General features: G+C 42.1%; 1 long non-coding RNA gene across 1 annotated transcript; it reads left to right on the top strand.

Annotated features, from left to right (window-relative positions):
- The first annotated feature begins 627 nt into the window (after window positions 1-627).
- Window positions 628-7,760, top strand: LOC122563445. The gene is made up of 3 exons (XR_006315611.1): window positions 628-672; window positions 4,585-4,824; window positions 6,717-7,760. It is a non-coding gene; the product is annotated as an uncharacterized LOC122563445 (long non-coding RNA).
- The last annotated feature ends 2,361 nt before the right edge of the window (window positions 7,761-10,121 follow it).

Raw genomic sequence — 10,121 nt, 5'->3', positions numbered from 1 at the left:
TTCACTGGGCAATCAATCACTATTTCAGGCTTGTTTCCTGCCCAACCTCAGGTCAGCAAGAGGAGTTCCTAAATGGGATAGATCCATCAATAGCCTCCTTTTAACATTAGCTAAGCCCCCCTGGTCCCCTAACATGATGTGCAAACCCCACCGGCACTGGACGTTGTCCATCACAATCCCCATGGAGAAAGTGAGGTCTGCAGATGCTGGAGATCAAAGTTGAAACTTTATTGCTGGAACAGCACAGCAGGTCAGGCAGCATCCAGGGAACAGGAGATTCGACGTTTCGGGCACAGGCCCTGAAGATTCCTGAAGAAGGGCCTGTGCCCGAAACGTCGAATCTCCTGTTCCCTGGATGCTGCCTGACCTGCTGTGCTGTTCCAGCAATAAAGTTTCATCACAATCCCCATGCCTGATTTCTCTCCCTACATCTTTTACCACTGTTCCTCTCACCTTGTGAGCTTCACCTTCTCTCCCTTCTCCTGTCTGAGACCCCCTAGGGTTATTGGATCCTGGACTTGAGGAGTCTCTTGCAGTCCCAGACCTGGCCACTGCAACTTGTGGTGCTGTTGGGGGAGCTGTAGCAGTTCTCTGAGGCAGAACTGTATCCCAAGTGAAAGGTGGGTGTCCTATTCCTGGACAAATGTTTACTGGAGCAGTAAGTGGCTGCAGGTAAGCCAGTATCAGTGGAGATTTATTCACCACTCTTTCTCCTGGTGGTAAGAAGGGAAACTCCATCATTCTTAAAAATCTTGGCTCTTGAATCTGTAACCTTTTTTTTTTACCCTTTTGCTATATAAAATGAGTTTCTCTTTCTTTACTATATCCAGACATCTTTATCCAATTTCCACTTGACTCCTTCTCCACTAGATTTTCCCGTCTATCCATATAGAGCCTCATCCCAGGAATAATTCAAGTGAATCTCTCCAGTGCCTTCTCCAAACACTTGACATTGTTCCCAAAGTTTGGTATGGAGAATTGGACACAATGGATGGAATTTACTGCTCCCTTTCGGCAGTGTGGGAAAATATGATGATATGGATTTTCAATGTCAAGAACATTTTTTCCAAATTTTCTCCTTAAGGCTTAAAAAGTGAGCTCAGGATCTCGTTAATAAGCAGCAACTGCCTTATTTCCATGCACCTGTGCCTTATTACTAGCTAAACTCACCTCATTTCTATGCAGCTCCTAGTTCTGCTTTGATTTGAAATGCGAAAGATTACCTGATGGCAGCGGCTTGCTTCTGGTTGGATCTTCTGACAGCTTTGTCTTCATGACATCCCTGTATGCTCCATGCTCACCATCCTCTTCCAACCTACATAAACTCAAGTGGTCATCACCAGACCACCAGCCTCACCATATCATCACAACTGCTGCTTTCAGACCAGCTATCACTACTTCACCCTTCAGGAGCTCAGGGATGCCCATGACTTGCATACTTCTAGCCAGCTGCTTTGTGTGCAGGAGTACACAGCTTCTCATAAAACCATAGGAAATTAAAACACAGCATGTTGAACAGTACGGCACAGGAACAGGCCCTGTGGCCCACCATGTCTGCAGTGAGCATGATTCCTTCTGCCTGCACATGGGTCCACACCCCTCTATTCCCTGCCTGTTCATGTGTCTGTCTAAACGCCTCTTCAACACTGCTTCTACTGCCTGCCCTGGCATTTACCATCCTCTGTCTAAAACAACCTCACTCTCACATTTCCTTTCAATTTCCCCCCTCTCATCTTAAACCTCTTCCCACTAGTATTTGACATTTCTACCCGGGCTTTTGGTCAGAATGGTGCTGGAAAAGCGCAGCAGGTCAGGCAGCATCCGAGGAGCAGGAAAATTGACGTTTCGGGCAAAAGGCCTTCATCAGGAACTCCGCCACTCCTAATTTTACATCCTTCTGTCAGGTCGCCCTTCAACCTCTGATGCTATAGTGAAAGCAATCCAAGTTTTGTCCAGCCTCTCATATAGGAACAAGGATGCTGCCTGACCTGCTGTGCTTTTCCAGAATCACTTTGATCTAAACTCTGGTTTCCAGCTTCTGCAGTCCTCACTTTTGCCTATTCCTACCCTGGCTATCCACTCTATCTCCGCCACTCCTAATTTTACATCCTTCTGTCAGGTCGCCTTTCAACCTCTGATGCTATAGTGAAAGCAATCCAAGTTTTGCCCAGCCTCTCATATAGGAACAAGAGTAGGGTATTTGGCCCCTTGAGCCTGCTCAGTCATTCAATGGGATTTTAATGGTGTTTCTATGCATGATGCATTTATAGTCCATAGCTTACTTTCTTAACACTGACTTATTTTGGGCTTTATTGGAGCTGCCTGCCTTTGTTCACTTCTCATTGCTTTCTCAACGTACACTCATTGAGTTCAGGATTGACATAGGGGCTGCCAGCCTTTTGATGGCACACATTGGTTCTTTGAGCAGAGGCAGAGACTGATAGCTTGTTCCAATTTCGAGTGATGAACATTCAAGGGAGTGGACATGTTCCTATATGGCATTGTGTTAAATGCATTCATGTCTACAGAATGTGCCAGCAGTTTCCATAGCTGACATATTGCATGTGCTCCAATAAAATAGCCAACTGTAAAATCAAAAGAGATTAGTCCTCAGTGGGCTCAAGGGGACTATGGGCAGTCTTACGTTCTGCCACAATTGGTCAAGGGATTTTTCCAGTTCCTATCCAAATGGTCAGGCACAGTTAATAAGGAATTTAGTCCTGCCAGAGTATGGGAATCTGTGTCAGTCAAGAAATTAGAGAAATAATAAATATTTCAATGGTTTGAACAACATATTCAAGGTTTTACTCAGCTAAAAGGTTATTCCAATTGCATATTTAAGCTATCAAAAAATGTGGGTGGCACAATGGTTAGCATTACTTCCTCACAGCACCAGGGACCCAGGTTTGATTCCAGCCTTGGGTGACTGACTGACTGACTGTCTTTCTCTGTAGATTTTGCATATTGTCCCTGCATCTGCATAGGTTTCCTCTGGATGCTCCAATTTCCTCCCACAGTCCAAAGACAAGATGTGCAGGTTAAATGGATTTGCCATGCCTATAGTGTTCAGGGAGGAGCAGGCTGAGTGGGTTAGCCATGGTAAATGTAGGTTTTACAGGGGTTGGGGGGGGGTGGGGTGATGGGTGGTTGAGATGAATGATCAGTCCAAATAATGGTGTAACTAAGAGTTTAGAAAACTGTTCAAGAAATATAACACATCGAAGTTCCATTTTTTTTTTTAGATTAGATTAGATTAGATTAGATTACATTACAGTGTGGAAACAGGCCCTTCGGCCCAACAAGTCCACACCGACCCGCCGAAGCGCAACCCACCCATACCCCTACATTTACCCCTACCTAACACTAAGGGCAATTTGGCATGGCCAATTCACCTAACCTGCACATCTTTGGACTGTGGGAGGAAACCGGAGCACCCGGAGGAAACCCACGCAGACACGGGGAGAACGTGCAAACTCCACACAGTCAGTCGCCTGAGGCGGGAATTGAACCCGGGTCTCAGGCGCTGTGAGGCAGCAGTGCTAACCACTGTGCCACCGTGCCGCCCACCGTGTGATTTAATGCACGACTGTACATTAAGTGTGTCAACTACTTATACACAAGACAGCATTTGGCCAGAGGAGACAGATTTGAAAAATATACCACATTTAACCTGGTGTTGTGTGATTTTTAACTTGATTATAGTCCAGCAGGTTTATTTGGAAGTACTAGCTTTTGGAGCGTTGTTCCTTCATTAAATAGCTGATGAAGGAGCAGCAATCCGAAAGCTAGTGCCTCCAAATAAACCTGTTGGACTATAACCTGGTGTTGTGTGATTTTTAACTTTGTTCACCCCAGTCCAACACCGGTCCTTCCACATCACATTTAACCATGTCATCACGAAATTCTACATAATCAAATGCTGCAGTATCCTGTCACTGGTGTGGTGTGAAAACCCCACAATCAGCACAGACAAAGCTGTCCAGTCTTTTGTTTTGAGCAAATTTCTTTCCAGATGTGCTGCAAGTAGAAGAAACAAATCCAATTATTTATCACATCTATGTTCATGCCAACCTGTCAGTGCTGTAAGACCTATCGATATCAGCTATTAGATTTCCATTTTATTTGGTGCATTTGAGGTCTGAAAATTGGTGTCAGTTTTGGTGGAGCATTACCAATGCAAAATCTGGGTGATTACAGATATTAGATAATCCACACATGTATCTCATGTATGCATGCAGTAACATGTTGATAGGGACTTTGTTGGCAGGAAGAGAAATTGATTGGTGGTTGTGAACATTTGAAATACATTTGAGACAAACCAGCAAGTGGAAAACACATTAGAAAAATGTAATAGAGAATAGGCTGTACCTCTGACAGATGGAAAAACACCAATCTCACTTGACCATAACAAGTACAAATCCTTGTAGTTCAAACTTCAAGATACTTCTCCACTAGAGAAAAACACAGCTACTGCTACCTGACTGACTCTCATCGCTCATGGGAATTAGATGAGGCAATGTTAACATTTGTGCTTATGTGAGTATACTTGCTGGAAATAAAATCTTCACACTTCAAATATTGCAGGAGCAACTCTAATCACATCACAACAATATCATGTGGATATATTGAAAAGGTAATGTCTGCCCATTTCTCTAACTGAAGAGAGGAGAGCAGATGAGAAGAAAGGCATGAGACAGAGACAATAATGAGATTGTGAGAGGCACGACGATATAGTGGAAGTGATGAACAGCCTAAGCAAGTGAAAGGCCAAAATAAAGTACGGGAGCTGAAGAGGCATAGTTATTAGAAGAAGCAATACAGAAGGTAACAATTTTACTGAAGATTTCTTAATCATTGATTCATGTGATGTGAGTGTTGCTGGCTGAGCCAGCATTTATTGCCCGTTTCTATTAGGCTTCTCCTAGGTGTGGAATTTAATGCAAACAGCAGGGGTCTCCCACACAAACTTCAGCTGTGGGCCTCCTTTGGGGGAGGCCTTGGAATATTAAATGGCTACCAGTTAGCCATTCTGAGGATCAAGGAGCACAGGGTGGAAATCTCATGATCTGAGAGCTGCCAATTGGATGCCACAAGTTCCCTATTGCTGGCAGTACTGGTGTGTGGGGCATAGCAGCCAGAATATACCTTAAGGAGATGCTCAGAATCACAAGAGCATCAGACCGCAGGTAAATGAAGGGAGGTGGATGTCCATGGAATGGTAGGCACACCAATATGAAGAAAGTGGTCAACAAAAAAGGGAAAAGGCATAGCTTTCAGCAGCTCTCCCTCTCCCTCACTGTGCCCAACATATGAGCAAGGAATCTGAGTTGGCCATTCAGCCCTTCAAGTCGGCTCCACCATACAATAAGATAATGATTTGATCTGATTTTTAATCTCATCTCTACATTCCTGCAGATCCCCAATAATCTTTCAGCCACTTGGTAATCAAGAATCTATTGACCTCGGCCTCAAAAAATATTGGAAGATTCTGCATCCACTGCCTTTTGAGGAAGGAAATTCCAAAGACTCTCAAACCTCTATGGGAAAGAAGTTTCCTTATCTCTGTCTTAAACGGACAGCCATTCCTAATGAAGGGCTTATGTCAGAAACGTTGATTTTCCTGCTCCTCGGATGCTGCCTGTCCTGCTGTGTTTTTCCAGCACCACCTTCTTTGACTCTGACTCTCAAGCATCTGCAGTCCTCACTTTCTCCTATACCCTTTCTGTTTAAGCTATGACCCCTAGTTCTAGATCCTCCAACAAGTGGAAATATTGTTTTTTACATCCATCAAGTTAAGGCCCTCAAGATCAATTCAATCACCTTTGACTCTTCTAATCTTCAGAGATACAGTCCTAGCCTGTACAACCTTTCCTCAGAAGAGTCTACCCATTCTTCATGTTATCCTGGTAACTTTTCCTTGAACTGCTTCCAGTGCAGTAACATCTTTCTATAAGTATGGTGACCACCAGTACTGCACACTATGCTACCAGATCTGATCTCATTGAATCCCACCTCGATCAGGCACTGAGTAGCCACCTCTTGGAGTCTGCAAGAAAACATGGGAGGGCCTGCTTCCCAGGTTTCTTGCACAGTCACTGCCCTGCGTGCCAACACCAGCGCCAGTAGGCTGAGGCTTTTAAGTGAGCAACAATTAACTATTAAAGGGCCACAATTATGGATGAAGTGGGAAGCCCGTTCATGAACTCATTACTCCATAATCTTTACCTGGCATTATCTCACTTGATTAAATGTCCCAACCCTGAAACTCCAAGCCCATTTTGGAGGCAGCATTAAAATATACCCAGTGTCTTCTGTCAATATTTGGACAATTTTAGTGCCTCATTGGAAAGCTGCATTGACCCCATCCTTAGAAACTTTACTCAATTTTGTCCATGGTAGTGGGGAAAAAATAGCAGCCAGTAAATTGTCTCTGATGCAAGTTCATAGGACAACATTCAATAACTGTAGCGGCATTGGTAACCTAACTCTTGGCATGATGATGCTTAATTAGACCTGATGTGAGAAGTCTTACCACATACAGGTCGTTCTGTTATAATGCGCGTTTTGTCAATGCGACTTTGCTGTAACGCGATTGATGAATTGGGACACTGTTTCTACAGCGCAAACTTATACAGTGTGTTGGCTGTAATGCGATTATAGCAGCAACATTTTAAGCACTGTTTGTTTCTAAAGCAAGATGTTTTTATAATGCACAGATGCACAAGAACACAACTACTGCATCATAGATGAACTGACTGTACAAACATCACAGAAGGAAGACACTGGGGAAAGCTTATCCATGCAAGATTCAAGACCAGGAAGATTCTATCCCATGAGTTCCTATCTCGAAAACCCATAATTCTTGATGTGCTAGGTCAAGAACTAATATTGTTTGATATTCTTCATCATATTGACAAAACATGAGGGGGTGGCTCATGTTTAGTGAGCTTGGGTGGCTGCTTTGTGATGCAGAGTGATACCAACAGTGTGGGCTTAATTCCTGCGCCAGCGAATGTTACCATGAAGGGCTCTCTTTCTCATTCTCTCCCCTCACTATGGTGTGATGACCCTCAGGTTAAACCACTGTCTCTCTCTAAAATGAGGGAGCAGCCCTCTGCTCGTCTGGGGCTATGGCAACCTTACCTTTACACATGGATGGTGTCATGGTTGATCACAGTTGTAAAGTTATACCTTAGAACACATTGTTTTAATGAAACTGCTTGTCACAAAGCAATAAGTAATGATTGTCAGTTCTTCATTTGACAAATAATCCTGGATCGTTGTTGATAATCTGAATGTAGAATTTTATATTTCCTATGGAGAATTTTCATTTATGGCTATATAGAGGAAACAGCGTAGATTGACAGATAAAGATTGGTGATGACACACAGGAATCATAACTGTAAGCTTTTTATATCTTGGATTCTGGATTTATAATTCTGCAGATATGTCTTAGCCACTCTAAACAGTGTTACCAAATCGTTGCCTATATTTGTACATTTGTCATTTCACTATCAAATATCAATTTCCACAGTAAAGTTGTTTGTTTTTCAAATACCACTTCCATAATGACCCTGTTGTTATTGAGTGGCTTGAAATCCTATATAAATGAAAGTTTAATAGTTGCATTTAATGTGATTAGAATAGGTATTTAGTAAAGCAATCACTTTTTTCTCCTTGGTGCCCTAGCATGTGATTTTAATAAAGAATTCACTGCCATTATCCTTGAAAAATAAAGAAAAATAACCTACTTATTTATAACAATCCCATCCTACATAAAGTAGTCATTTTCTTAATGAGGCAACTGTGTCTTAGATTTCTGCCTTTATTTATTTCTATTTATCAAGTGTCACAGTTCAGACATGTGCTTGCACATACATTCTTTCTTGTCCGCCTAGTTCTGTTATCGTTATGTCTGTGCTACCTGCAAAGTGCCATCTTTCATTGAGAAACCAAAGTGAAGGATCAATGTCTACACTGCAGTACACCATCAAAGTTTAAAAGAGAAGAGGGAAGTTGAGTCAAATAAGGAAATGTTAATTTGGAAAAGCCAAATGGGCTCCAGTTGCAAAGTTGAACTAGGCTGAGTGAGTGAGGGAGTTGGACGTTTCAGTTCGTTGGAAAGATTGAGCTGAAGAAAGAGCAAAGATTTCCAGTTTAGCTAGTGAGGGAGAGAGTTTAGCATGTTTGAACTTGAAATGAGGTAGCTCTAAGTCTAATTGCATTGATTTTTTTTTATACAGCTGACTAAATATGACCATACCAAATGACACAACTTGAATTTGAAACCACCTTAGGACCCAGTGGAAAGCCCAGTCTTACGTTCGAGGGATACAGATCTACTGGCAGTTGCTGAAATTTGCAGTGACCTCTAAAATAACCTGAAATATAAAGATAGCTTCTGTAATGATGACCATGACAACTATCCATCAATTATTCTAAAAACCAATCTGGTTGATTTACAGGAAGAAAATTTGCCATCCTTCCCAGTCTTGCCTCCATTTGACTCCAGACCCACAGCCACTCTTAACTGCTCCCTGAAATGTCTTGTAATTCATTCAGTTGAAGGGCAATTAGGGAGGCCTGAAAAATACTGACCCTGTAAGCATGCATTCTTCCCTTGAAAGAATAAAAAGGTGGGTTACCCTGAAATTTGTACGTTTTCACAAGGATGCTTAACAGATCTTTGTACTAGTGTTCAATGTAAATCTCCCAGGTCAGTATATCAAGTTTAAATTCATGTATTCAGGTTTCATAAAGTTAGGATGCTTCACAGAGCCCGCTACCTCCATTAATATCATGATAAGAACGGAAATTAATAGACCAAAATAAAATAACCCAAGGTTCAAATTGTTTGTCTTTTACCACCCTCCGTGTTGCAATGACAACAAAGTTTTTAATTAAAGATTTTACCCCAAAATTACATGCATACAATCCATAATAAAAACCGAAAGAACATCGGATGCTGAAAATCAAACGCAAAAACAAATTGCTGGGAAAGCTCAGCAGCTCTGGCAACATCTGCGCAGAGAAAGCAAAGTTAACGTTTTGAGTCAAGAGTCTGAGCAAGGGTCACTCCACCCAAGATGCTAACTCTGATTTGTCACCACAGATGCTGCCAGACCTGCTGAGCTTTTCCAGTAATTTCTGTTTTTATTGCATGTAATCCATGCCTGCTTAAACCAATACACAACAAGAAATTAAATAATTAAAGTGCACTGGCAGAATAGAAAAAATACAGAACAAGCCATAAAGACGCACAATAGTTGTCCTTGTCAGTCACTTATCATTTGCTGAGCTGCCACTTGGCTCTCTTCCCCTGAATATTTTAATATCTGTTGGCCATTCTGCTGTGCCTTTTGCTAACTATTTCTGCCTTTCTTCTGTCACCTGGATTCCTGCTGATAGTTGCCTGATTTTGAACCATTAGTGAACATCGAAATTTGTTCCCCTTGTGTTAATGTCCAAACCATTTTGTAAAAGCAAATGAGAAAATTCTCAACACAGATCGCTAGGACCCAAAGCTATCCTCATTCCAGCTGGACATTACCACTTGGGCCCATTTGCTGTGACTGTACTTCACTCAGCACCTGTCACTGATGTGCTGGAGTGGACAATCTGTTCTTTGTGACTGCATTATGCTGGTATTGTAAACTAATCAAATTAACCAGACAATGGTTCTCAAATTACTGTCGCCCCTGTTTAATTAATTCACAGCACATTCCGAAGTAATTGAAATACTTTCATTCCCACACAGCTGCAGTAAAAGAAGTTGTTTGATGGTTTACTGAGGAACGGCTGGTGGGGGTGGAAGTAACTGGTGGCTTTAATTGTTCGTGATTTATTGTCATATTACATTTATCTCTCAATTTTTAATTTTGTGCAATAAGGTTATGCACTGTTCACCGTACCAATTGCTAAATGCAATGCATCTCAAGAACTTGATATATAATTCACTGCCTTAAAAGGAGACTTGGAGCAGAATCCTTAGTGTGGAAGCAGGCCATTCACCCAGACCCACCTCATTCCTGTAACCCTGCAGTTCCCATGGCTCATCACCCACTATGGGCAATTTACCATGGTCAATCTGAGTAACCTGCACAATATTGGACTGTAGGAAG

This window comes from Chiloscyllium plagiosum, chromosome 27 (genome assembly GCF_004010195.1).
Source record: "Chiloscyllium plagiosum isolate BGI_BamShark_2017 chromosome 27, ASM401019v2, whole genome shotgun sequence".
NCBI lineage: Eukaryota > Metazoa > Chordata > Chondrichthyes > Orectolobiformes > Hemiscylliidae > Chiloscyllium > Chiloscyllium plagiosum.
This window is presented reverse-complemented; position numbering and strand designations above follow the sequence as displayed.